Here is a 26,041-nt window from a genome sequence, read left to right on the forward strand (position 1 = left end):
CCATAGCCTACCACACACAAACGGCGCTTAGGGTAGAACATGAAATTCCAACATCCACATTTAGTGGATAACTACCTAGTGCCTTCTCCCATGCTACAAATTGATGCTCACACACACACACACACACACACAATATTAGAATCCTCAATGTGTTGCATATCTGGCTACTTACATCCCCATCTTTGATGGCCACTCTTCAGGCCACTCGCTATCTTCCTCCCTACATGCTACTGATTCTCAAACAGCTTAGTTCACAGGATTTGGCACCTCGCTTCTTCCTCGGCATCATCAGTCAAAGCACAAAAATGTGTTGATGGGCTTTCGATGCAAAATGTCGTCTCTTTGAAGGTGTTGGTTTCAAGATCTAGCCAATATGGCTATGGCAAGGAAGCTTTGCGTTGTTTTAACTAGATGTAAAGGGAGGGTTTGTCAAATGAAGTCTTTTGGAGTGCTCTTATAGAAGGATATGCCTAGCCAGGGCTGGCCGAGGAAGCTCTAAACTATTTTTGTAAGCACTAATTCTCCCCAACTGCAAGCACTTTTCTAAAGTGTGCTCAATGCATGTAGTCAGTCACTTAGGCTAGTTGGATGATGTGCAAATGCTTTTTGATAGTTGAGGTAAAATACAAGATGATACCTCACAAAGAGCACTGCACTTTATGGTTGACCTTTTCAAGTGGGCAAGGCTTTTTGACAAATACGTTGACAGTAATCAAGACAATGCCACCATCTGCTTATCCTCCAGTTTGGTCAACTTTTCTAGGTGTTTCTCGAATTGAGGAAATCTCCCACATTTGGATGATTGGCCTTTAAACGTTTGAAGTTTGAGCGTGCAATAGAATTAGAGAAATTTAATATATGTGCTAAAGAGTTGCATGCTCAAAAATTTGAGCGCTCAATAGAATTAGAGAAATGTTATATATGTGCTAAAGAGTAAAATTTATGCAACTGCTAGCATACTCAAAAGTAGCCAAGGCATACACTTTGGATTAATGCAAGTAGAAAGGGCCGATGATTTTTTGTTTGAGATAGCAAGGTTTAAGTATCTACAAAGAAGACAAATCTAGTTGAATCTACAAGACCTTCTTGAACTCAGATTCCCCCAAATTTGCACTTGATCACACCAAACATTCCTTTTTTATTCAAAGAAGGTTTTGCTTTGTTGACATTTTGAGAAACGTTCCATTTCTCGTGCAACTATCAGTACACTAAAAAAGGTAGACATATCATAAACACGTAGGTATGTAGCGATTGCCATGTTGCTACCTCACCAATGACAAAAATAACAAAGCGTAAACAGTGATCAAAGACGCAAATAATTTTCACAACCAGGAAGTTAAAGGGGCACTTCATCAAAAGTGTAGCAAGATGTGTCACGTATGCTTGCATTCCAAAGGTAAGTGTCGCTATTCGAAACACTGTGTCATCAACCCAAGTCACCATGAAGTTGTGATTGTAGTTGCGAGTTGTTAAGGTACAAAGCTTCTATATACATACAAATATGCAATCCTCTACGTGTGATGTTGCTCAACATCATTATTATGTCTGTCGTCCTTTTCAAGCAATCTTTTACACTTTTAGTTTATGAGGCTTTACATATTCTTCCAACCTCATCCTTGGAGATCGAAAGCTGCACTAAATTAGAGAGGCAAAAGTTATTGTTGCCAAGGTATGACACTTCCTTTTGTATGTACACAATTTACATCCGTTGTGTGTGCGTGTTGATCCCCTCCTCAACCTTTACATTTGCACATAGGACCTCTTTATAGAATGCATCATAGCTTGCAATAGAATTCCATAAAAGGAGATGGTGAGAGTGCCACTATATTTCAAGAACAATCTAGGCATGCATCATAGCTTGGAATAAAAGTCCAAGCTATGATCCCCTCCTCAACTTCTAAATTTGCACATAGGACCTCTTTATAGAATGCATCATAGCTTGGAATAGAATTCCATGAAAGGAGATGGTGAGGAGTGCCACTATATTTGAAGAACAATCTAGGCATGCACTAGGGACTTTCTTCATGGAGCAAGGGAAGAGCCATATTCCACATGTAAACTCCTAGTGTTGTAAGATATTCTTTCTTTATGGAACAAACATGTATATTCACACCTTCTAAAGTGGCATTAATGAGAATAAGGAAACCCTACTAAAGCTTCCACGATTCAACCTAAGCATAATACCTTACATACCACTCCCTTCAATCCTCCGCTACTTGGTCATGACCATGGTTCTTTATCACCACTGGTTGAACCATTAATGGGCGGTGTTTTAAAAGTAGAAAAAGAGCAAGTTTGCAGATTGTATTTAGTATCTTTCCCTTGATATCTCTATCCTATTATATGAATTTCCTTTTCTAAAAACGTATGCTCATTTAGTCTTTATGTAGCCATGTTGTGACCGTGTCAGTGATCTCGTGTGCAGGCCTCGTGATTTCATCACTTGTTCCTAACGTGAACAACACTACATGCTACTATATTAATGTCCTTTTCTAGAAACCTATGCTCATTTAATCTCTATGTAGGCCTGGTGATTTCATCACTTATTCCTAACATTGTTGGGGAAAAGAAAAAGTGGGACACCTCTATAGCTTTATAGCCCAAGAGCGTTAAAACTTTAACCTCATCACCGAAAAGTATACCAAAACCACTCTTAGTAAACCCCAATCAAAATTTTTATGCTCCCTTGGGAATTTACAAGCACACACCCACCCAAAGGACCTAGCGCATAGGAGCAAAACCTTGTCAAAGCACGGATTTACAACACACACCGACCAATGCATATGAAGACAAGGGACTCCCATTTCACAATGAACATCATAAACCCACAATTCAACATCAACTCCACAATTCATAGATACATGCCCTTCCAATTTGTCTGCACACAATTTGCCACTAGGATGCCATAGCCATAACCCTGTAGAGAACTAGTTTTAACTTGAAGAGCGCAACTTCAATTGGTGCACTTTAAAGCTTGGAAGAAAGCTTAAAAAATGAATGGCGAGAAAGTTGAAGATGATCAAAATTGATCCACACGCCGCTATGTGCAAAATTGACGAAAACAAAGAGCTGTCCCGGTACGACTACATGTAGAGAAAGCAAGGCAAGGGCAAAAAACTGCGTCAGAAACCATCAAGGAGGCACAACGAGCTAAAGCCTGCAAATTTCTAAACTTTGACTGAACTTTTTAAGTTTTTACATGAGTTTAAGTTATATACAAGTCTCACTTCAAAAAACTCACTAACGGGCACTTACAGTAACCTATGCTACCCTAGCGACTTGCCTTGCATGTGCATGTGCTTGCTAAAGCAAGCTAAAAAACCCACAAAAAGAAAGCCCACACACCCTTTTGACATCGTTGTCTTGTCCATGCGTACAAATTTACAAAGAAACGGAGTGTTCAAAATGCACGCAACAACGTGAATGGCACCACACTTGGAGGGAGGGGTAGGAAGGAGCGCAAGACCTCTATATGTAGCCAACATGGGAAAATGTGATGTTGTTCTCGTGCTAGTCACTAAGAAGGCAATGCATAAGCCTCTTGAGATGAAGGTGGTCCCCTCTAGCCATGGGTCAAAGGCTACCATTAATGAAGGGGATATATCAACTCTACGTCTATGAGAAACAACCCTAGGTTATGGGAAATTAGGCAAGGACAATGGAGACCCAAATTGAGATGCTATTAGTGCCGGTTCCAACATCCCTAAATCCACCACCCCAAAATAAGTTGGGCGATTCTGTTACTAGAAGTTTTGAAGATTTTTTTTTTTTGAGTCTCTTTGAAAAATAAGATAAATGGTTTTTCAAGTGCACATAATTTTAACTCCAAATTTATTTTTAAATGAAATGCTTGTTGTACAATATGTATTGTTTTAGAGTAGAAAGCAAGGTTGTTTCAAATCTCTCATATGTCTTACGGACACTTGGCTCAATTTTGGGAAATTTTGTTGTTTATGTTTTTCGGTGCTTTTTAGCAAAAAGCAAAATCCGGATTCTATCATTACTGGAGCTATGGTTCAATTTTGTGAGAATTGACTTTTTTGTGTGCTTTTTGGCACTTTTTGACAAAAAACAAAGTCGTTTCCTAATTCTATAGGACCTAGTGAAACCGTGGTTCAATTTTAGAAACTTTTGCCGCTTTTTCTTTTTCCTTTTCATGTTTCAATGCTTCTTGAAAAGTAACCTGCTTTTTGAGTTTGTCTAACCCTAAAAACATTGTTTTAACCACTAGATGAGCGTAAGACGGTCATTATACATCAAAACGATGAAAATTAAATTCTTACAAGAATGGATTTTACAAAAAACAACTTCCTAATTACGTTGGAGTGGTAAATGAACATATAATTATGTCGAGCAGTACAGTGAGGCCACACTCACTCATGATTGTATTTGTCGTTGAAATTCCCTTTTTCTAAACCCAGATTGGTAAGAAATTGGATGGTTAGGAGATGGGGGTTGACAAAGTAAAGGAAAAGTAGTCTTGCTTGGTAGGCCTTGCAATAGAAGTATGTTGGGGATGTTATTATTAATACAATTTATTAGACATGAAATATATTGATGAAGAATTTGATACATGTGAAATTCAAATATCATAATGATGAGGGAGAAGTACAAAATTTATATACAATTTGAAATCAGACGATCAGATATATGAGAGGATCATAATTTAACGAGACAGATGAAAGAGAGCGTAGTAATGATTTGTTATAGAGTCAGGTGAGTGAGGAGCATAAATAGATATTGCAGTGTGTGGTCGTATAGGTAGTGTACGACCACCTATTATGGAAGGACACGTGGTAGTCCTTTGAAGAAGGCCATCTGGGCATGTACTCTCTAGTTGGTAATACAAGTAGTTCTTGCCTTATCCACCAATGTGACGTGCATGTCACAAGAGAGAGAATGAGACTAAACTGAGCATACCTTCCTCTCATTGGGAACCTCCTTATATTACCAATTAGAAGGAAGTACTTGCATAGATGGCTTTCTGCCAAGAACTTCCATGTGTAGAGAAAATGATACTAAACCCAGTGTACCTTCCTCTCGTCAGGCACCTCCTTATGTTACCAACTAGGGAGTACATGCCCAAATGGCCTTCTACCAAAAATTATCGTGTGCCCTCCCACACTAGGTGGTCGTACACTACCTACATGACCACATACCACACCTTTGGACTTTTAGGGAAAAAAGATGCACATCACTAAAGATGCACATCACTTTACAACTTTGAACTAGGTTCTAAGAGGACTTGACTTGACAAGAAGGGGCATAGAAAACATCTCTACATAGGCAATGCATTAGGTTGCTATCCCAATGCAAATGGCTAAGCAAGGAATGACAAACTTGGGTCTATGTTGTAGTGACTCTAAGCTCAACTATAGGGTCAACAACTCTATGATCAACAACTTGACACCAAACTGCATAAACCATACATGTATGAGTGCATTAGGTTAGCCCACAAATATGGCTCATCACATTGCATATGTTGGCAAAGGTCACCAAAATTGCACGGGTGAAAAATACACTAGTAAAGGCACTCAAGTGTGCACAAAAGAAATTGTATTTTTGCTTTGTTATGTGGGCTCAAATATGACTTTTTTTTTGGCCTTTGCCAATCACAAAGCTAACAAAGCCTTTTTATACCTTTTACTTACACTCTGAATGGTTGCCCACAATTGCTCAATTTGCCACAACGTAGGTATCCATTTGCACACTATGCACAACAAGGGCACTCCTTATGTTTGCACACAAAAGAACATTTTATTCTGATGTTTTTGATTTGGAATCCAATAGTTCAATTGTTTGCTTGTCCTTTTTCACGATGAGGGCTGCCAAAATCTGAGCAAGGAAAGATGAATTGGGACATAAAAACGACTGATAAAAAGAGAGTGAATACAAAAACAAGGCACTTCCAAAAGTACCTTGTTCAACTCCACATAAAGCTACAACAAAATATTGGTTGTCATTTAATCTTTATTGAGTGCATTCCAATTTCTTGAAATTAAACTAGAAGGTCCCATGCATAACAAAATGAAGAGGAAGCTAACAGCAAAATAAGTCAATTCCTACCAATATTATATTTATCCAACACAAATGAACCACAAGATGACTTTCTTATTGACGCTTTATTGGCAAAAAAAAAGTCCGACAAAGACAAGAAGTGGGACATGCTGGAAAACCCTTTTAGTGTGAATGTCCCAATATGTGGACATGCCCTAGTAGAGCGACAAATGTTACTCCATAAAGGCCCCTTTGTCACACAAAATCTGGTGAATGGCAGGAGGACTAGGGTAATTTGTCCTAATCTATTGGTAGATACCGTGGTTCAATACTCACTCATTGCTATACTTTTCTATAGTAGGGGTGTACCTCTGTTGCTGAAAGTGGTAGACTAGGTAAATCGTTAACCGAATATTTGGAGACTCGAGTGTTTGGAGACACTAAAGTGTCTTGTTTGTCTATCAACTTGCCATATTTATTTGGTGACACTAGAAACAAGATTTATAGGTCATGTTCATGTTTTAAGTCAATTATAGGTAAAGAAAATAGAGAAAGTTTTACCGTATTATATTATGGTGATAAGTTTTAAGATGAAAAAATCATAAAAATTTAGTGCAATTTTAACAAATTTTTCATAAATTGAATATAACTTCTCATCAAAATGATATTTTGCATAGATTTGAAGGTTGATGTATATGAAAGAAATTATTATAACAAGAAATTGAGCTTTATAACTTAGCTTTTACACCAATATTTTGTTATAATCAAAATATCTAAATCCTGAAAACTTTGACAAAGAGGAAAATTTTGGTCTATCAAAGCCTCTTTCATTAACACGATCAGATTATGGAGCAAAACTTAAGGTCTATAATGTATCTCTAGAAGGCCCAACACCTATCAACTAAGCATTTCTCAAAGTTTCAAACTTATAGGCATCTTGTAATTTAAGCTTATTTAAGAAAACTAGTATGCGACCCGACGTTGTTGCAGCCAAAGAAACATCACCTCTATTCTTATAGAGCTATCTTCTCTTCCAAGTGGAACACTATCAATACTCTCTTCCTACATGTATGGTCTATTGCATTTCTAAAATTGATGCATGACACAACCTTTTGATAGATCTCTCTCTCTCTCTCTCTCTCTCTCTCTCTCTTTCTCTCTCTCTATTGGTAGAGCAAGGAGAAAATTTATACTACCAATCCATAAGAGGCCTTTTACATGCTGGCTAATAGTGTGTGTCATGATGTAAGGTTTTTTGGTCACCGGTGTTGCTTGTAAGAACACCTAAAAAGGTGGGGGTTGAGGCAACTCTGTCAATTTTTGCAGATTTATACATGACGAAGGGGGAAGGTGGAGAAGTAAGAGTGACATGGGTGCAAGGGATTAGCCTCAACCCACCCAAAAGCACTCAAACTTCTTTAAAGACACTAAAAAAATACACAATGCTTAGCCCATGCACAAGTCTTCCTATCATGGCACCCGAGTGGTCATAGACACTTGCTGTTATTTGAAGGCATCAAAGAGAGAGACTCAATCAATTGTTGCTCGAAGAGAGAGAGAGAGAGAGAGAGAGAGAGAGAGAGAGAGAGAGAGAGAGAGAAGAAGAAGAAGAGTCTTTTTAATGCCATAGGAACAATCCCGAAAGATACATACAATAACTTGGGTGAAAATAAAGTTCTTCATGTTTCATCTTCTCTCTCTCCCTCTCTCTCTAATTCTCTCTCTCTCTCTCTCTCTCCCCCCCCCCCCCCCCCCCCCCAATAGGTATTCAATTGTTGAAGACTTGTAGTGTAGAACTTTAATGTCTCTTTAGATTGTCCCTACACCCTTAAACATTTTGCTTTCTCTTTGTGTCGCCCCCCTTCTCCTTAATGTGTCATTCGTTGGGCGCTAAAAATTTGTCCCCCCTCCCCCCCCTCTTTCTCTCGTGTTGATTTTTTATAAGCACCCTTGCTTGTCAAAATTCAGAGATTTTATAGATTTCTAAGCATGGCCCATAGTTTAATACTTTTAAAAAAAAACCCATAACTAGTAAAAGGCCCATTAACTAGGCAATCTCTCTCCCCATTCAATGTGCCAATATCAGGGTTGGTTTCTTCCATGCATTTTACCCATTTCAATGCATTTTCCACATTTTCTACGGGCGAAAATGTTAGCTACCCTTTAAAAATACACTCTAATACCAAGAAAATCATAATAATGAAGGGAAAGGGTGCCCCTAGTTCCTGAGCACCTGAGGCAAGCTTTCATGAAGAGGAGAGAGTTGTTAGCAAACATCTTGGCCTGGAGCTGGTTATTACCACAAAGTTAACCCTTGTATTTCCCCCCTGCTCAGCAGCAGCTTCAAGCATCATTATCAGAGGATGCGACCCAATCGCAAAGAGGAGAGGAGACAGGGGGCATCCTTGCTTGATCGATCTTTTGGCTTCAAAGGAGCCCACAAATTTGTCATTGAATAAGAGCTCCAAAAGACTACCCGCACCTAGAGTGTATATAAGCTAACAGAGGTCGGCCCAAAGACCAATGATTTCATGACATCTTCAATGAAGGACCACACAATCCTATTATAAGCCTTGTCCATATCTATATGAAGCAGAATACACTCTTGCTTCGTGAAGGCTGTGTACTTAATGGCAGCCATTCCTGTCAAGATGTTGTCATATATAGGCCTTCCTTTGATAAACCCATGCCGATAAGGGAAGAAGACTTTGTCAAGGAGGGGGGCCATTCTAAGAGCGACTTGCCTTGGCAATAAATTTGTATGCCATCATAGTTATGGGGTGCCAGTGCTTAAGCTGCGAGCATCACACCTGTTTGAGGATAAGCTTGATAAGCCCTCTTTTCACGTTAAGATCCAAGGACCCCTTGACTAGATCTTGGTTAGCCATACATGTGATTGGGACCTTGAGGTCCTCCCACAACTCCCTTAAGAATTCAGTGGTCAGACCATCCCAACCAGGGGATTTCTCCTTGCCAAGAGCTTACAAAGTAAGCGAGCATTAACCTTCAGAGAAAGCCATCTAGAGACGATTGGATTCAAGTTGTGAAACTTTTCTGTTGACACGCTCAAGCAAGGTCACTCTGGCTTCATTCACTTCTTGAGAGCGGGTCTCTGGTTGGCCAATGATTTGGCTAAGGTGATCAAGCATCAACCGAGCCATTACGTCTTGGTCTTGTGTAACATTCCCATTCTTATATGTGAGCGAGTGGACAGAGCCGTGGCTCTTCTTGATTTTTAGGACCCTATAAAATTGTGCTTGATTGGAGGCCTCAGGCTGGAGGAAGGTCTCTCTCGGTATCAGTCTTGCCCTCTTCACCTCCTCTAGCTACTGCTCAGCAACCACTTTTTGTGTTCTTCTTTGGAGGCCACCCCATAGGATTTTTAGGAAGTCAGATAAGCCACCTCCTCTTCTAGCTGCTCCTTGTGCTCTTACCGAGCCTTTTTCATACAAGGGCTAAATCTCTTGATCGCTTTTTGAATACTTCAAGCAAAGAGGTCCCAAGCTTTAGGTTTTTCTGGATTAACATCTTTATTGAGTTTGTTCAAAGCTTTCTTGATAAGACTTCTAAAGAGAGGGTCCTTGAACATGTGAGCTCTTGTAACAAGTAGCTTCTTACTCCCCTTGGGGTTCTGACCCCCCGTAATGGATTTCTTGAGTTCCAGGTGTAACGGTATATGATCCAACATGCTCTTAGTTGGTAGCATCTTCATCTCAATAAGCGACGGGATCCAATCAACCTGGTGAGAGCAATAGCACCTGTCAAGGACGAAAGCCTTGTGTGCATATTGTAGGCTTGTGACCTGAAGCCCGGCGTGTTGTTCCAGGGACCCACCTCCCATAGGTCCATCAAAGCCCATTTCTCACAGAGACCCAGCCATTTAGTTTTTTCAAAACCTGTCAATAGATTGGCTGAGCGTGTTTTATCCTTGCACTTCTCCACCATATTAAAGTCACCAATAAGTAGCCACTCTCCTTCAATGGGAGACTCCTTAAGGTGCATCCACAATTTGGCTCTATCCTTTGCATTGCACGGGACATAAATGTTAACTATAGTGATAGACCGACTTGCGTACATAATTCTCACTCCTAGGGCTCTCTTAGAGGCATGATTAAGGACCACTTTGGGCTCTAGGCCCTTGTCCACAATAGAGAGGACTCCATTAAACCTGTCCAATCCCTCTTCGTAGAACACATACTTTTTTCCCAATGCTTGTTTTCTTTTGTTGCAAGCATCTAAATGGTGTTCTTGGATGGCCCAACAATTAACTTCCTTCTCCTTTCTAACTTCCTTCCAAAAGAGGGCATGCTTCTTATGGGTCTTCAATCCTTTCATAAAGTCTTTTCATTTCTTACACTTTGCATTTTCAATTAGATGTTGTGTAAGTTTTTCTTGAAGTGAACTAATGAGTGACACATGGAGTTTCTCTCCATCCTTGAAAATTTTAAGCTCCATTATATATAGTATAGATATAGATTTACAGTGCCTAATTTCTTGAAGAACAACCATTGCTACAAAAAACCAACGAAATTGTGTACAAAAATTCCCCAATTGTATCCATGTGAGCTATTTGTACATTAAAAAAAGAGGTGAGTGAACAATTCCAAAAGTGGATTTTATTTTAAGGCTTATCTATGATAGATAAAAAATTAGAATTTTAACACGCACAATTTTTGGAATATGACATAAATCACCAAAGGTGGCTTGCATAACCATCAAATAGTACACAACTTTCTGCCTTGAACCAGCACGGCTGTTTGAGATAGACACTGTCTTCTCGGTAAGACCGCTCAAGCAGTCCATTTTGGAATAAGTAGACGCACAACGTTCTACACCCTCAAAAGCATTACCCGGGGAGATTCCTGTCCCAACAATGCTACTCTCGGGACAAGAGTTTTCTAAGGGGGGGTGTATGTTAGGCTCCGCTCGAGCGGAGGCCTCCGGGGTGACGGTGGGACGCGTCCACCCAATCTTGGCAAACCACGTCTCCGTGCCGCGGGGCGCGCGATGGACCTGGGTTGGGGACGATGGATGATGGAACATAGTCCTAACCTTCATTTTCTCCTCAACTCACCGTTTGGCTACTATAGACACGTGATTGGGTTTGAGAGCGCCCGGTAACGAGAGTGTGTCCCCCTCCATTTCACACCATGGAGGTATTGGGGGAGTCCGCCTCGCACGGGGACTCCATAGACCCAGTTTTGGCGCCGTCGACAGGTTTCATCAACGAGCGTCGGCTCAGCGCTACACGCGGACGGGTTGTCCGTTTTGGATGTTTAGATACTCCATGCGAAGGCCTCGACTTCCTCTTCAAGATCAGCCATGCACATTCACAAATGCGTGCCTGAGGTGCTCCTCGTTTGTGATCGACGACTATTTGTAGATTCGACCCGACCCCGATCCAGGGCATTTTCGGTGATTTTTCAAGTTTTGCCCAAAGTGGCCTGAGAGAGTTCCAGAGGGACCTCTTAGACATGCACTCAAGGCCCGAATAGCCTCGCTCGCTCAACATAATCCTAAAGACGCTTCCGCACTTAAACTAAACTTCAAACGCACGGTGCCAAGAAGGCTCCTGCGTGCATCGAGCTATACGTGATCTCGAGCCATTTTTTGGACGAGCCCATCAACGAGCCTCCAAAGGGGACTCAAGTCAGCTAGACACGAGAGCCTCCCAGCCCACGTGCTCTAAGTTGCGGACCCTGGCCTCCTTGTGAAGGTGTGACCTTGAGTGTCTCGGGCACACCAAGAAATGTTTCATGTGGTCGTTAATTGAATTCACAAACGTCACATATTTGACTCAGACAACTTTCTATATTTTATTCTAATCACATAGATTTTTTTTTTCACATGAGAGTCGCAAAGTTGTCAAGCACATATATAAGTATCTACCATGGATTATTGCATGCACCCTGCTCATTTTCTTCTTAAACTAGGGTACGAGTTTTAGTGAAACATCAACTGCTCTTTTGCATATGTGCTTTTCATGAGTGTAGTTATTATTGAGGTTGTGGATAAAAAGTGGGGCTTTATAATTTTTATGAGTACTTTGGCTAACATTTTTTAAGTTTGCAAAAGCATTTCTTGAGATATTTTCTAGATTTCCTTTACCATTTTATTTAAATTTGTGAAAAACAAGGTGATGAGTCATGATGGCCTGATGAAGGTAAGGGGGACACAAGATTTATTGAAAGCAGGTCTTAATTAGAGCTTTAATTGTATTGTTTTAATATAAAATTATATTGTCTATATACACACATAGTTACAAACTAGCGGTTCCAAACCGAACGGTATCCAAACCGACCTACCGGTTCATCTGGACTCCACCACAGCCTTCGACAATGAAAATGGTCAACAAATAGTGAAATTAAATTTGTGTAAACGTAGAAAGCAAAGGGGAGTTTTTTAATGACCTTCAAAATGAAAAAAGTGGACTCACCCTTGAACTGACACTTACTTTTCCCAAGCTTCATAAAAAAGTCGTAGAGATGCCTTGTCTGTTACGACGGGCCTACTTAAACAATAAGGTAAAAGATCAGATTGGCATTCTAAAATAAAATAAAATAAAAAAGTAAATGAAAATAATAAAATAAAAAGAAGTAAAATAAAAAAACAAAATAAAGAGATCCCATCACAATTTAAAAAGTAGATTCAATAAGCATAGATAATAATAGAATAATTTCTTTTAAGAGGTCCTTAAATAAAAAAATTCTTTCACAATTGAGATATTAGGGTATCTCACATCATGGGATCAAACTTCTATGAATGCACTCCCTGATGTCTTGTTCTTATAGGACTTTGCATTGCTGCAGCCAAGGAGTATGGTTTAATTTTGGGTCCCCTCCCCTCCCCCAAGGTAACAACATGTGCAAGTATTCGTCAAGGTAGTGACAACCAGAGCCTAAATTCTTCATTATGTGTAATAAAGCTTTACATCTTTTAATGTATTGTCCTAAATCAACATAACAGTGGAAAGTCAATAGAGAATTGAATCCGCATAACAACTATAAGACATAAACAAAAGATTACACATGAAGGAGAGAGAGAGAGAGAGAGAGAGAGAGAGAGAGAGAGAGAGAGGAGGAGGAGGAGGAGGAGGAGAGGAGTACAAGTTTAAACTTCATAAGAAAAGAGAGAGACTTTAAGAAAATAACAATCCACTTCCATACTATAAGTAGTCTTTACAAGCATAACTTTAATGTGGTCCCTTAAAGAAAAAGTTTTTTTGAAAGCCACTAAATCTTAATTGACAAAAAAGTTGCTACTTTAAAATGAAAATCTTCAAGATGTTCCATTTGGCACCCACAAAACCCATAGGCCCACATGACTAACACTCCTACCAAAACGATGATGCCCCTCATGCAAGGTGTACAATACAATCCTCCAATTCTCATACCTATCTCTGTAAAAGTATACTACATTGGTAGGCAAGCAATTACCAAGCTTGCAAATGCGTATGCGAGCTGAACTAGCATTACGATCCAATGCCGCATGGATGTGGAAGTATCCTTGGGGTCCTCCAAAATACTCATGCACTTCCATTAAAATGTTATCACAATAATAGAGATTCTTGCAAGCCAACAAGCTAAGAGCAATAAGTCCAATAACCAAACTAAATATAAGAAGAATTTGTGCCTCATTGATTTTCCTTACCTAACAACTTCAAAGATTTCAATAATGTGCACTACGTCATGCGTAGTGAGTGGGTCTCTCCAACCAGGTGGATCGACATGAGAAATTTGTTGGTTTTAACATCAAGTTGAAAATTTTACAAAGGATATAATTAGATATTACCATAGATGTGACGTGGTAGATGATGAAACATCCAACTAAAAGTAGATAGTGCTGAATGTCTTCTTTGACATGGCATCTACAATTAGGACATTTCAACCCCATCCAAGAAATATCATGACATGATTTTGCATGACAATGAAAATCTATAGAGAATTTAATCAACATAACAACTATAGTATGCATTGGTGCAAACCAAAACATGCACTATTAATACCAGTGAAACTCTTAAATCTGTAACAAAACCTCAACTCTCAATCACTTGTGGACATGCATAAAAAGCCACACAAATCTACTTGTTTATGTATACATAAACCATAAACTTTGAGCATTCTCACATAATAATATGAAAAAACATGCAAAATATCTACAATTTATGAAAGTATAAATTTGACAAGTATGCAACAACCTAAAATGGAAGGCAACATGTAGTTTTGAGATTTTGATGTCTTTTTAAAAACTAATAACTCCAAATGCAATACAAATGAATCTCCAAACACCAAAAGATTTCATTCATGATTGACATTGTCCACTCCACAAAAAAAAAACTCTTAGAAAAGAAACAAAACAATTTGTGGCATACCATTGACATACAAACAATGCTTCAATGGAGTTGTAATTGGTAGTACATAATAACTATAATAATGTCTAAATTTCTTATACCTATCATACATCGACCACCACCGTTTCTACAAATGAAACCCCAAAAACTCTATCCCCTTGTTTGAACCTTCAATTTACATTATACACACCTTGTGGATATACACACTAAATATCTAGTTAAAGTGATTAAAAGTGCATGAATCTTGTCTAAAGTTGTCTACAATGATCATCACAAACTAATAACGTGGTCTGGAAAGTGAAACCCAACTATTTGGGCTTGCAAAAGATGAACCAAACTAATAACGTGGTCTGGAGAGTGAAACCCAACTATTTGGGCTTGCAAAAGATGAACCAAATCTAATGGAGTAAGACAATTTCTACCTGTAACCTAAAGAAAATTTTCACAATGAAGTTTAGATAGCAAAAAAATCTCCTACAATCAAACGAGCTTCCAAGTATTTCATTTTGACCTTGAAGCTCACATAGCTAAGCATAGTTGTAGTAATCAAAGCCTTCTTTTTAATGACATACTACCTTATGTCCCCAAGCCACAAAGATAGTCCATATCTTTTTGTCACAAACATCATCTCAACCAAGGTTTCAAACCTTAATTTAAGTGTACTCTATGGCTTCATGTCATGCACATCAAGCAATACAACTTTAAAACCAAACAAACAACATGCTCATTAATTTACCCTTCCATCGTAGTTCAAAGCAAGATATGCTTTAGTACATCAAGACAATCAACCTAAGTAGCATATAAAAGTATGTGCTTCAATTATTTCTGATGGTGAAGATTGAACGCATCTATATGGCACAGCCATCAGAAGCTCAAGCCATCTTTGTCATCAAAGCATTCAATCTATTTAGGTGGATATTGAGCCGTGCCACCTCTCCTTCTAGAGCAAAAACCTGCTTCTTAAGTGCATTGATTTGGGTCTAAAAAATCCCTACTGGTCATTTTTTATCTATGCATCAATTGAAACTGCTGATGCTCCATGTGCACCAGCATATCGGACTGGTTCTCCTCAATGCAAGTTATTCCACCATTGAAGTGCTCTACACATAAATGCAGCTCATTGCAAATATTTACAATCTATTGGCCATTGGCTTGCTGAGCCACATCCAGCAGTACTTCTAAGTGTCTTTCAAAGATTAACTGTCTAGACTCACTATGGGCAAAGAAGTCCCATATTGCAGCCAATAGTTGGTCATTCTCATCATGTACCACATGATTAGCAGAAGAGGATCCCACACATCAAGCTCCTCTCTTTGCCGCTTGAACATTGACGAACCTTGGAGGATGGACTCAATACCATTGGACTCGCTCTCAACGATGGCATTGTTATTAATGTTTTTCATGGTTGTACCATTAAAATGTACATCACAATGCATATAAAGTTGAACTATGTGCTAACTACCACTGAGGAAGAAATCCCTTTTGCAATATATACTACAAACTTGACATCTTATCATACAAAAAAAACATTATCTACACAAAGCATGAGGTGTGTAAGTTCAAGAAAAAGATAGAGAGAGACTTTAGAGTTTATCTCACACATCTTAGCAACATGCATGATTTTCTCTCTTCCTTATCACATCTCTCTCTCTCTCTCTCTCTCTCTCTCTCTCTCTCTCTCTCTCTCAGCATAGCAACCTATCCTCTCATAAATGTGAGGGTCAACGTGTAAAATTAACGTTGTCAAACAAAAATCTCTAATATATGAAGATTATATTTTGGATCCCATGAACTCAAATCACAAGTCAAAAACTCTATTGCATAGAATTAGAAAAGTCATAGTAAACATCAAGACATTCAAAAATGTATCCAGACATCCAAAGAACATGTGTTAAAATGGATCATGAACATGGTAGAGTTTTTGATATGTAAGTTTGTCATAGAAACAAACTCAATCAAGAACATTGTTGTGCCATAAATGATCTAAGAGACAAAATCAATGCAACTCACTTCATCACACAACTGGCAGCTGGCTTGGAGTTTCTCCATTTCTAAATTAAGGATCGTTTTTCTATCTCAAGGTCGATTATCCCTTGAGATTAACAAACAAAAGTAGTGAAAAAGGGAGAGTTTGTTTGAAATAATGCAATCGAAGCACCAAAACTAACACTTTACACTTACCACTTATTGTAGCTACGTATGGAATTGCTGAATATGCAAGTTGTTTAGGCAAGCAGACCTGATATATCAGCTCAAAGAACCTAGAACTTTGGAGGTACTCCCAATCATCAAGAATGGAGTATCCTTCATATCTAGCAAACCACTAAGCATCATCTTCTTCTTGGGAAGACACACACGCCTTCCTAATCAGGTAGAGACCGTACTTGATGTCGGATGAGTATGCCAAAGCAGCAACGTAAAAATATCGATAGACAATTGTTTTCTAAGGTCCATAACACAAAAAGAAATGATAAAAACCATGAATCTTACTTTATGCCAAGTCAATTTCTTATTTCATGCACACACACCTGGTCTTGTAGTGTTTGCAAATGGTCCTAATAAATTTTTCATGCGATAAAGCTGCACACAAAAAATGTGGTTCTGCTTAAAATAATGCAAAACATTAAAGGTCTCAAAAGGAACACAATAGGTATCCACATAACGACTTAGGGACAAAAACATGTGAGGATGTGGATGATTTTCTACTTCTAACACAAAGGACACCTCGGAGATGTAAGAAATTTGATTCATGACCTACATAGCCAAAAGGAAACCAAAAAATTGACAATGTGACAAAGGACAAAACTTCACATAACATAATTTAGTATATGTTATGGAGAGAGGTAGGAAAACTAATTCCTGATATATTTTATGAGTTGTACACAAAAAAGAAGACAATGATAAGAAGGAAGGGACCCTTCACATGGCATTGTTTAATATCTGATGGTACACAATGTTTGTTGTTACTGCAGTTGTTTTGTTCACATCAACATCCGTAGGAGAATCTTCACTCCAGCAGTTGAACGCGCGCATGACAATGCAACATACAATTGTCCATGAGTGAAGACCACTGTCACCAAGTATAGGACCAACACGGCAATGCATTGGAAATGTGACTTATTTATCGTCATACAAAAAGCCAATCTACCTGGAAACTGTCTTTGTCTAAGAACAAATGGCAAAATTCATGCCATAATTCACAAAACGTATTTGAGGGATGAAAATTCTGGTCCCAATCTGTGTACTTGTAATAATTTTGCCTCCAAAACTCGAGCATGAAATGCCTTGCACACCAAGTGTGTCCCATTGCATAGACCTCGACTTGGATCAAGGTTTCATAGTAGAATTATTGGGGCATTTATCTTTAACTCCAAGCAATGTGTTGGAAATCCACCACCCATGTTTAGACCATTTAAAACTCCATAGAGTATAAGAATGAATCTTGCATCAAATTTTCCACCATAGAATCAACACTAAAGTATTGCACAACATCACCTTTCATTGTGTACAATGCCTTAGCATTGAGAATATCTACATCCGAGTTTTTAGGAGCAAAGATGGCTTGCTCTTTGAGTATTCTGCATGGCCCACATCTTTATCCAATTTTGAATAAATGCAACCTATCAATACATCTAATGAAGATGAAGAAAGCACCATGTGACAGGGAATCGCCATCTTCAGCTCATCAGCACTTGTCAAAGTCCCATTTCCTACATCCATACGCCATTTTCTATAGGAATTGTTTGCAACATCACCATCTCCCACACGCGTGTTATGTCTCAATTTAAGGATCTTCACATGATTCCATAAGTGTGATCGACAAAGTTTAGCCTCAAAAATGTTGTCACGTGCTCCCTTGAACACCACTAGTAAGATTTGTCTAAAATCTCCCCCAAGAAGTAACACTTTTCCATTGAATGGCCTTCTTGAGCACAATATATCTTGCAAAGACCTATCCAAAGCCTCAAAGGCATATCGATGCATCATAGGATCTTCATCCCACACAATCAACTTGCATAGTCTAAGAAATTCACCAAGCTAACCCTGAACTGGGATATTGCATGTGCTACAACTATTGAGCTCTAAGGGTATCTTGAACCTGGAATGTGCGGTGTATCCAGTCTGTAGTAGCAATGCTAAAATCCCAAAAGACGCTCTTGTCAATGCAACTCCTCCTTCTCCACGTACACGTGACAACAAACATTTGTACAAATAAGTTTTTCCAGTCTCTACAGGTCCATCTAGGGAAAAAATTAGCCCCACCATCAATAGTCAATCCATACAAAACTGTCTCAAGAGCAATCCTTTGATCTTCATTTAGAGTGTGCTCCATTTCATGTGACACATATAGCTCTTGTGTTGTATCAAAGCATTGGTCTTGGAAAAGCAAGTTGTTTTTGTCACGTTGGAGAGGGGGAATAGGAAACACACCCAACACACAATATGATGCCTCCCTATAGCTCAGGGTATCCACAACACCCCTAACCTCTCAAAGAACACCTTCAAATCGACCAATTTGTACTAATGGAACAATCCTTGCACATAAAACAATGCTCTCCTGCTCTACAAAACAACCAGACAACGCGAATGCACCCCATCAACTCAACTCACCTCTTTTGATTCACACAACACTCAAATTTTGCCCTCTTTGCACCACACAACGATCTGCGGGCACACACCTCCGCATGCACCAACATGCACACAAAGAGCAAGAGAAAAGGAAGGGGGAGGGGAGAAACGACATCAAGAAGTGGGGCAATGACTTAGTATTACTTAGAAGAGAGATAATACAACCATTCCAAAGCTCCAATGGCAAGATTCAAGGTGTTTGCTCGCCTTCACATTGCAAAAAAGCCCCAAAAATGGGCCATCTTTTAATATTTATAGGAGAGCTCACCCTTATTTGGTAAATTGGGGAGCAACGGACACTTGTCCTTTTGCTAATTAGAAGGTTTGCATGGGATTTCTTTCCTTTAGGAACTTGGAGACTTCACCTGCTCTCTTGAAAGGGGGTGCACTAGTGATGTCGCTAGTGCCCCTAGGCAATATATATATATATATATATATATATATATATATATATATATATATATATATATATATATATATATATATATATATATATATATATATATATATATATATATATATATATATATATATATATATATATATATATATATAATTTTCCCTTTACACATTTGAATCTGCCCCTCTATGGGGCCTTTGACCAGCTTTGACCGCCCAAGATCCTCCTTGGCACGACCACTTTGACTAGTTCCATATGAACTCTCCCCTTTAATGCATATGACCACTAGCGAGGTCGCTATATTATTTTCCCTTTCCACTGCCCCTCTATTGGTCCTTTGACCACCCAAGATCCTCCTTGGCCCATCCACTTTGGCTACCTCCATATGAACTCTCCTCTCTTATGCATATGACCACTAGCAAGGTCGCTAGTGGTGCCTCATTTTCATCCCTTCAAAAATGTTGGCCTGTTGAGGGCGCGGGATCAAGCCCCTACGGGGGTGCCACATCACCGGCTCGTTTGACCGCCACCCAACCACCTAGCAGCACCACCACTAGCCACCGTCAACTGACGTTAGCCACCGCCAACGTCCACCAAAAGCCGCCTCTAGCGCCCAATGGGCCGCCGCGATGCGCGCGAGTAGCGCCATAGCCATAGAAAGAGACAAGATCTCTCGCTCCCTCTTGCAGTATCCCATATGTGCCACGAGCTAGGTCTTATACACTCCCCTTCGGCCCCCTTGTTTCACATGCGGGTTCCACACATCACCACGTGGCAACTTGCGAGGGCTCCGCCCATTGAAACCTCCCCAAGTCCTCTTAAATTTCCCAAAAATCCTTCTCTTTTGCCCCAATTGTAGTTGCCCACTAGTTCTTGCTCACAAGCTTGATGACCAAGAAATGAAGACATACCAAAACCCTATTTTCTAGGCTCTGAACCCCCAAAGCCTTGCCACACTTGGACTTTCCCGGGCTCATCAACCGAGGTCATGAAATATAGGAAAACCATTTGGTAATTTCCCCATTGCCAATTGCTCCCAACGTTGCGAGGTCATAACTTAGCAACCGAGAATCCGATTGACAAACCGCTAGTTCTTGATGACTCCACACATCCCCTACTATCTTCTTGAACTTTGAAAAGTGCCAAAACACACCAGATGGCATGACTCCCATGCGGTCACCTGGGCACAATCCTGGCCCCCAACAAACCTTCAAAGCTTCGTATCTTGATATCTGTGACTCAGATTGCCAATTTGAAAAGACCAGCGGGCTTCATAAATCAAACACTACACATTTGTAACTTCAAACTGGCTTCAACTACATGGCTCCATCAGCCTTGTCGTCTCAGATCTCCAATGCACTGTACCTTCAAACTCAAATATTTTGGGTTCTGTAGCTCCGTTTGATGAGCCGTCTGGACTTGCTCCTTCAACAACTAAAGCTCTACATTTTTAAGCGAAAAGATTTCACCTTGAACCTCTTTCATATGTCACCCATATTAGACCTTTCTTGAGCCCTTCTTGGCCTATAAATCGCATTAGCCATACACATCCGCTGCTACCTCTCTGCCCAGGATCTTTGTAGCTGCCCTTGCTCTTTGCCATGCATCTGCTAGCCTACACATACCTACCCAACCATCTTCTATGGTCAACCAACTTTGGCTGCACCATCATTGTCCACTCCCTAGTTGAGCATTCATGCTCAACCATAAAAGATTGTTATTCCACTACAAACTGCAAACACTGAGCACACTCTGAGAAAACAAACAAAAAAATTCAATTGTATGTACACAATCTTATTCTTAGCATATAAGAAGCCTGCTTAGGTTGGTTGCTTAACCCTCTCCATGAGAATCTGATACACCGCTGACACCAACTCCGTTTCGAAATAAAGCTTGAGATGCACACCATGTGACCCTGTTCTTGAGAAAAACGACCATTCATCCTCATTAGTGAATAAGTACCATTGGGAAAAGCATGGTGGACCTTATAAGGCCTTGTCCACTTCCTCTTGAATTTCTTCTGAAAGGTGAAGTTGAGATGGCTCTCGTACTTCATCACCAGATCACCCTTCTCGATCAGCTTTTCTGGCAAATGTTGGTTGAGCTTTGCCACCCATCGCTCCTATTGCTTCACATAAAAATCTGCTACCGCTTTACGATCCATCTTCAAAGCTTCAAGACTTGTAATCTTATCCTACAAAACATCTTGATGAGTTTTATCAACCTGCCACAAACCTTTGAGCGCTCCTATCTGCACCTCCACATGCAAGATTGTCTCCTTGCCATAGACCAAATCATAAGGAGTAAAGTTGGTAGCCACTTTGTAGGAAGTTATGTATGCCCACAAGCATTTGTCAAGGTTAGCCTCCCACTCTTCAACCTGCTTGTAAATGTTATTGGTAAGCATCCTAACTATCTGTCCATTGGTACTTTCAACTAGACCATTGCACTGTGGATGGTACGGAGATGAAAAACTGTGTTGAATACCCAATTTCTCCACTAGTGCACGCACCAAATTACTTCTAATATGAGAAGGCACTCCAAAATGGATATGAGCACCCAAGGCACTCTAAAACGGCAACATATGCAATCAAAAACAAATTGAGCAATTGTATGAGCATTGACCTCTTTTACCACTTTTGCCTCAACCCATCTGGTGAGATAATCTATGGCCACCACAATATACTTCTTATCGCTGGCTGACTTGGGAAATACAAACCCACTTTTCAAAGGCACCCTATGCTATGATAGCCCCTTGCTGCTCAGCTACCGGTTGTCTTTCACCCATTACTTGGCATTGATGGCATGTTTTGCACCAATAGTGCACATCTCGCACAACAGAAGGCCACCAAAACCCGCCTCTCAAAATACGCAACATGGCTTGATCCTTGCCTTGATTCCTCTCTCCTCGTGGTATTGCTCCAAAACCATAACAATCTCCTCTTTGTAAAGGACTCTCCACAGCACTCCATCTTGATCGTGCGTCATCAAATCTTCATCTACTAGAGTAAACTTTTGAGCTTTCTGAACAATCCTCCTCTTTTGTAGCTTTGACATCCCTTCCAAACATTGACCTGTGCTCAAGAAATCATCAATTTACTTTAAAGTCTCCCTACCTGCATATGTAGCTGGTGCCACATATAAACTCGACACCTGAGTTTGCACATGACTACTAGTCAACCGATCCGCCTCTTGGTTTTGTTCCCTTCTAACATGTTTGAACTGCACCTCTTCAAAAAATTTAACAGCTTCTTTATGGGAAAAAGCCAATTCTTGAGAGATTCCCTCTTTACCTGCCATTGGCCCAAAAGCTGCTTGATAACCAACAGATTGATGGCATCACCTCTTACTATCAACCTTGATATGCCAAACTCAATGCAATGCTTCAAACCCAACTGTAAAGTAAGATGATCTACCTCATTGTTGGTATGAACATCTTCCAAGTCGCAAGCTTTTGAAAAGATTACTATGCCGTGTGGATCTTGGATCACCACACCTCCACCTTTTTTTTGTGTTACCCTCTTGTAAGCACCATCAAACCACGTAGTGAAGGCCCCTACCAAGTCTGGCTCTTCTGTATCCTCCTCTCATACCACCCTTGGATAAACTCGTAACTCGACCTCTTTGTTGACTAGGATATCCGCCAAATGAGACCGACTAGTATGATTGACCTTGAACTTGAACTCAAACTCCTGGAGCTCTATCACCCACTTCATGACCCACTTCCCTGGCTTCAAGTGTAGCAGCACCTTAGGCAAAAGATTATTACTTGTCAACACATAAAACTTATGAACGATCAAATACAATTTGAACTTCCCGCAGGCAAAGTCTAAGGCCATCACCCACTACTCCGCTTCGTATATGTCGCTTCTCCCCGGCTTATTACCCTGCTCTCAAAGTAAACAGTCTTGTAGCTTATTCCCACCTTTTTTAACAATACCGCTCCAATGGCCACCGTACCTACCGTCATAGCAATATAGAAGTCATCCTTTTGGTTGGGAGGGCATACCATAGGTAGCTGACATAGAATACCCTTCACTTTGTCAAACACTTCTTGAGCTTCATCATGCCATTGAAATCCATGTACGTATTGAGCCCTCTTTTGAAGAGGATACACATACTGGGACAACATCCAAAAGAATACTGATACATATTCTAACTTATGCACGAACGAGGCCAACCCTGTCGCATTGGTGGGAGGCTCCATTATGACCAAAGCCTTCACTTTCTTTGGATTTGCTTCTATACCATTCTGTGAGACCACATGGCCCAACAGTTGAGCCCGCGGTTGTGCCAATTTTCACTTCTTTGGGTTCAATTGCCCTCCTTCCTCATCTAGCCTTTGGAAGCACAACTTCAATTTGGATAGGTGTTCCACCCTAGAACTATAACAACCAAATATCATCCTTGAGAGCTTTGATGAACTCACCCAAGAATGTCTCAAACACTTTGTTTATCTAGTTTTGAAATGTGGCATATGCATCCACCAGTCCAAAAGGCATCGTGCTGTAAGCAAAGCACCCCCATGGAGAGATGAAGGTAGTTTTCATCTATCCTCCAAAGCAATACCAATCTGAAAATACCTTGAAAAGCCATCCATAATAGAATAGCACTCATGTCCTGCAACCTGGTTCAAAATCTTGTCCTAAAATCACAAGGGGTAGTGGTTCCACTTGGTAGAAGCATTCAAGGGATTATAGTCTACACATACCCGCCATTTCCCGTTCTTCTTTGGTGTAATAACAACAGGTGAAACCCACTCAGACTCTTTCACTGGATAGATAATACTTGCCTCGAGCAACTTGCTGATCTCTTGCCTATGAATTTTGAGAATAGCGGAATTAAGAGAATTAGAGTGAGCATTTTTTTGAGACTACTTTGAGAACATAGAGGGTGAACTTAATTAGAGATAGCAACATAACCATAGTACTTAATTAACTTTGCATGAACAATACTTTTTCAAGAGAGAGAGAGTTTGGAGAACTTGACAACAATTGAGGACCGGATTTATGTGGAGTCGGTCCCCCCTCCATTTGTATTATTGATTCTCCCATCAAAAGAGACTTGGTACAATAATATCTTTGTGTTCCTTGTGACCTAGGTGATACAATGAAGATGGAAAGCTTCATGCATCACGAGCATAACATAGACTTTGTAAAAAGCATTAACAATCCCCGGCCTCTGTCCCAAGGCCTCAAACACCTTCAAAGGTGGAGAGAGCTATCGGGAAATGAGGATAGGGAAGAGGAAGAAGAAACATTCATAGGAGAAAGAAATAGTTCCTCACTTATCATCACTCTTCTTGCTTAGCATACATAATAGCATAGTAATGAAGATGGAGAAAATGGCAAGCTTAAGCATTGGAGCATGGCTCTTGGTTGGATTTGCATTCCATAGCCAAGAGTGTTGGTGTAGGCTCTCAACTTCTCTACAAGATTGGAGAAGGAGATGGAGCTCTTGCACTTTGCAACTCTCACAATGAGGGTGTGTGTGTGTGTGTGTGTGTGTGGGAGAGTATACCCCCCAAGCTAGCCCCCTCCTTGCTTTGGTCGACCCCTCTTCTAGGACTAGCTTACACTTGATTGGACCTCCTCAAGCTTGGCCAATCACATGCTTAGTGCATATCAAGCAACAAGGGTAGCCTTGGGACAAGTTTCCCCCTTTCCTCTTTGAGAGGGAGGACTTGATAAATGCATAAAAAATTAATTAAATAAACTAAATTATCATTGGACCCCTTGGGAGGCCAACCAATAGGCTTTAGGCACACCATGAGGGCAACATGAAGAGGAGATTGACAAGTGTCCTAGTTGCTTTCTTTATACCAAGCTTGCCTTGTGTGAGGGTGTGTGTGTTCTCTCTCTAGCTCCTACAAAGAGAGCTCGCCCCCTCATGAGTAGGGATATGCTTTGACTTTTTGAACACCTTAACCCCTCAAGCACCTTAGTCATGGAGCACCTTAGCACCTTAGTCATTAAGCACCTCAAGCACGACAAGCACCTTAGTCAGCAAGCTTGACAAGCACCTCAAGCTTGGGCCCGGTTCCCACCTCAAGCATAGCTCTAGCTTGACTAATGTCAAAGGACTTTTAACACTAACCTTTGGAGGTATTTAATGAAGCTAACCCTAAGGTCTTTAAGCTCCATTAGCTAGCCTTCCTCTTTGACATACCATCTCTCGTTTGGACCCCTTTACCATTGGCCAGTGTTGAGATAGATCTGTAAGCACATGTCTATATTCTAACCCTTGTTTCCATTTATTCTCCCACATTAAATGATCAATTTAATATGAGAAAATCATTTGGGTTGGTTAGATATTAGATTTTATGTCATTACCTCTTTCTTGGAATCATAGTTGTCCTCGACTATGAGGTAAAAGAGGTAAAGCCTTAGTCATTACTCAATGTTTCTTAGAGGGTAGAGGATCCCTTTTACCCTATGACATCATTCTAGGATGAATGACTAATCCATTTGGTGCTTCGGAAACATAGCTGCCACAATCATGTCTGCTCTTTAGTCCATGTCATTCTCCCAAAGTAGAGTGACAAATTCTACTTGGTGTTTGAGAGACATCATCATCGCAAACATGATTCTAAGCATACATACTATTTAAATTTGTGCACAAGAAAAAGAGAATTAGTTTTATAAGACAAAAACATTGATCATTTA

This window comes from Adiantum capillus-veneris, chromosome 30 (assembly GCF_014529385.1).
Source record: "Adiantum capillus-veneris isolate H3 chromosome 30, ASM1452938v2, whole genome shotgun sequence".
In the NCBI taxonomy this organism is placed as follows: domain Eukaryota; kingdom Viridiplantae; phylum Streptophyta; class Polypodiopsida; order Polypodiales; family Pteridaceae; genus Adiantum; species Adiantum capillus-veneris.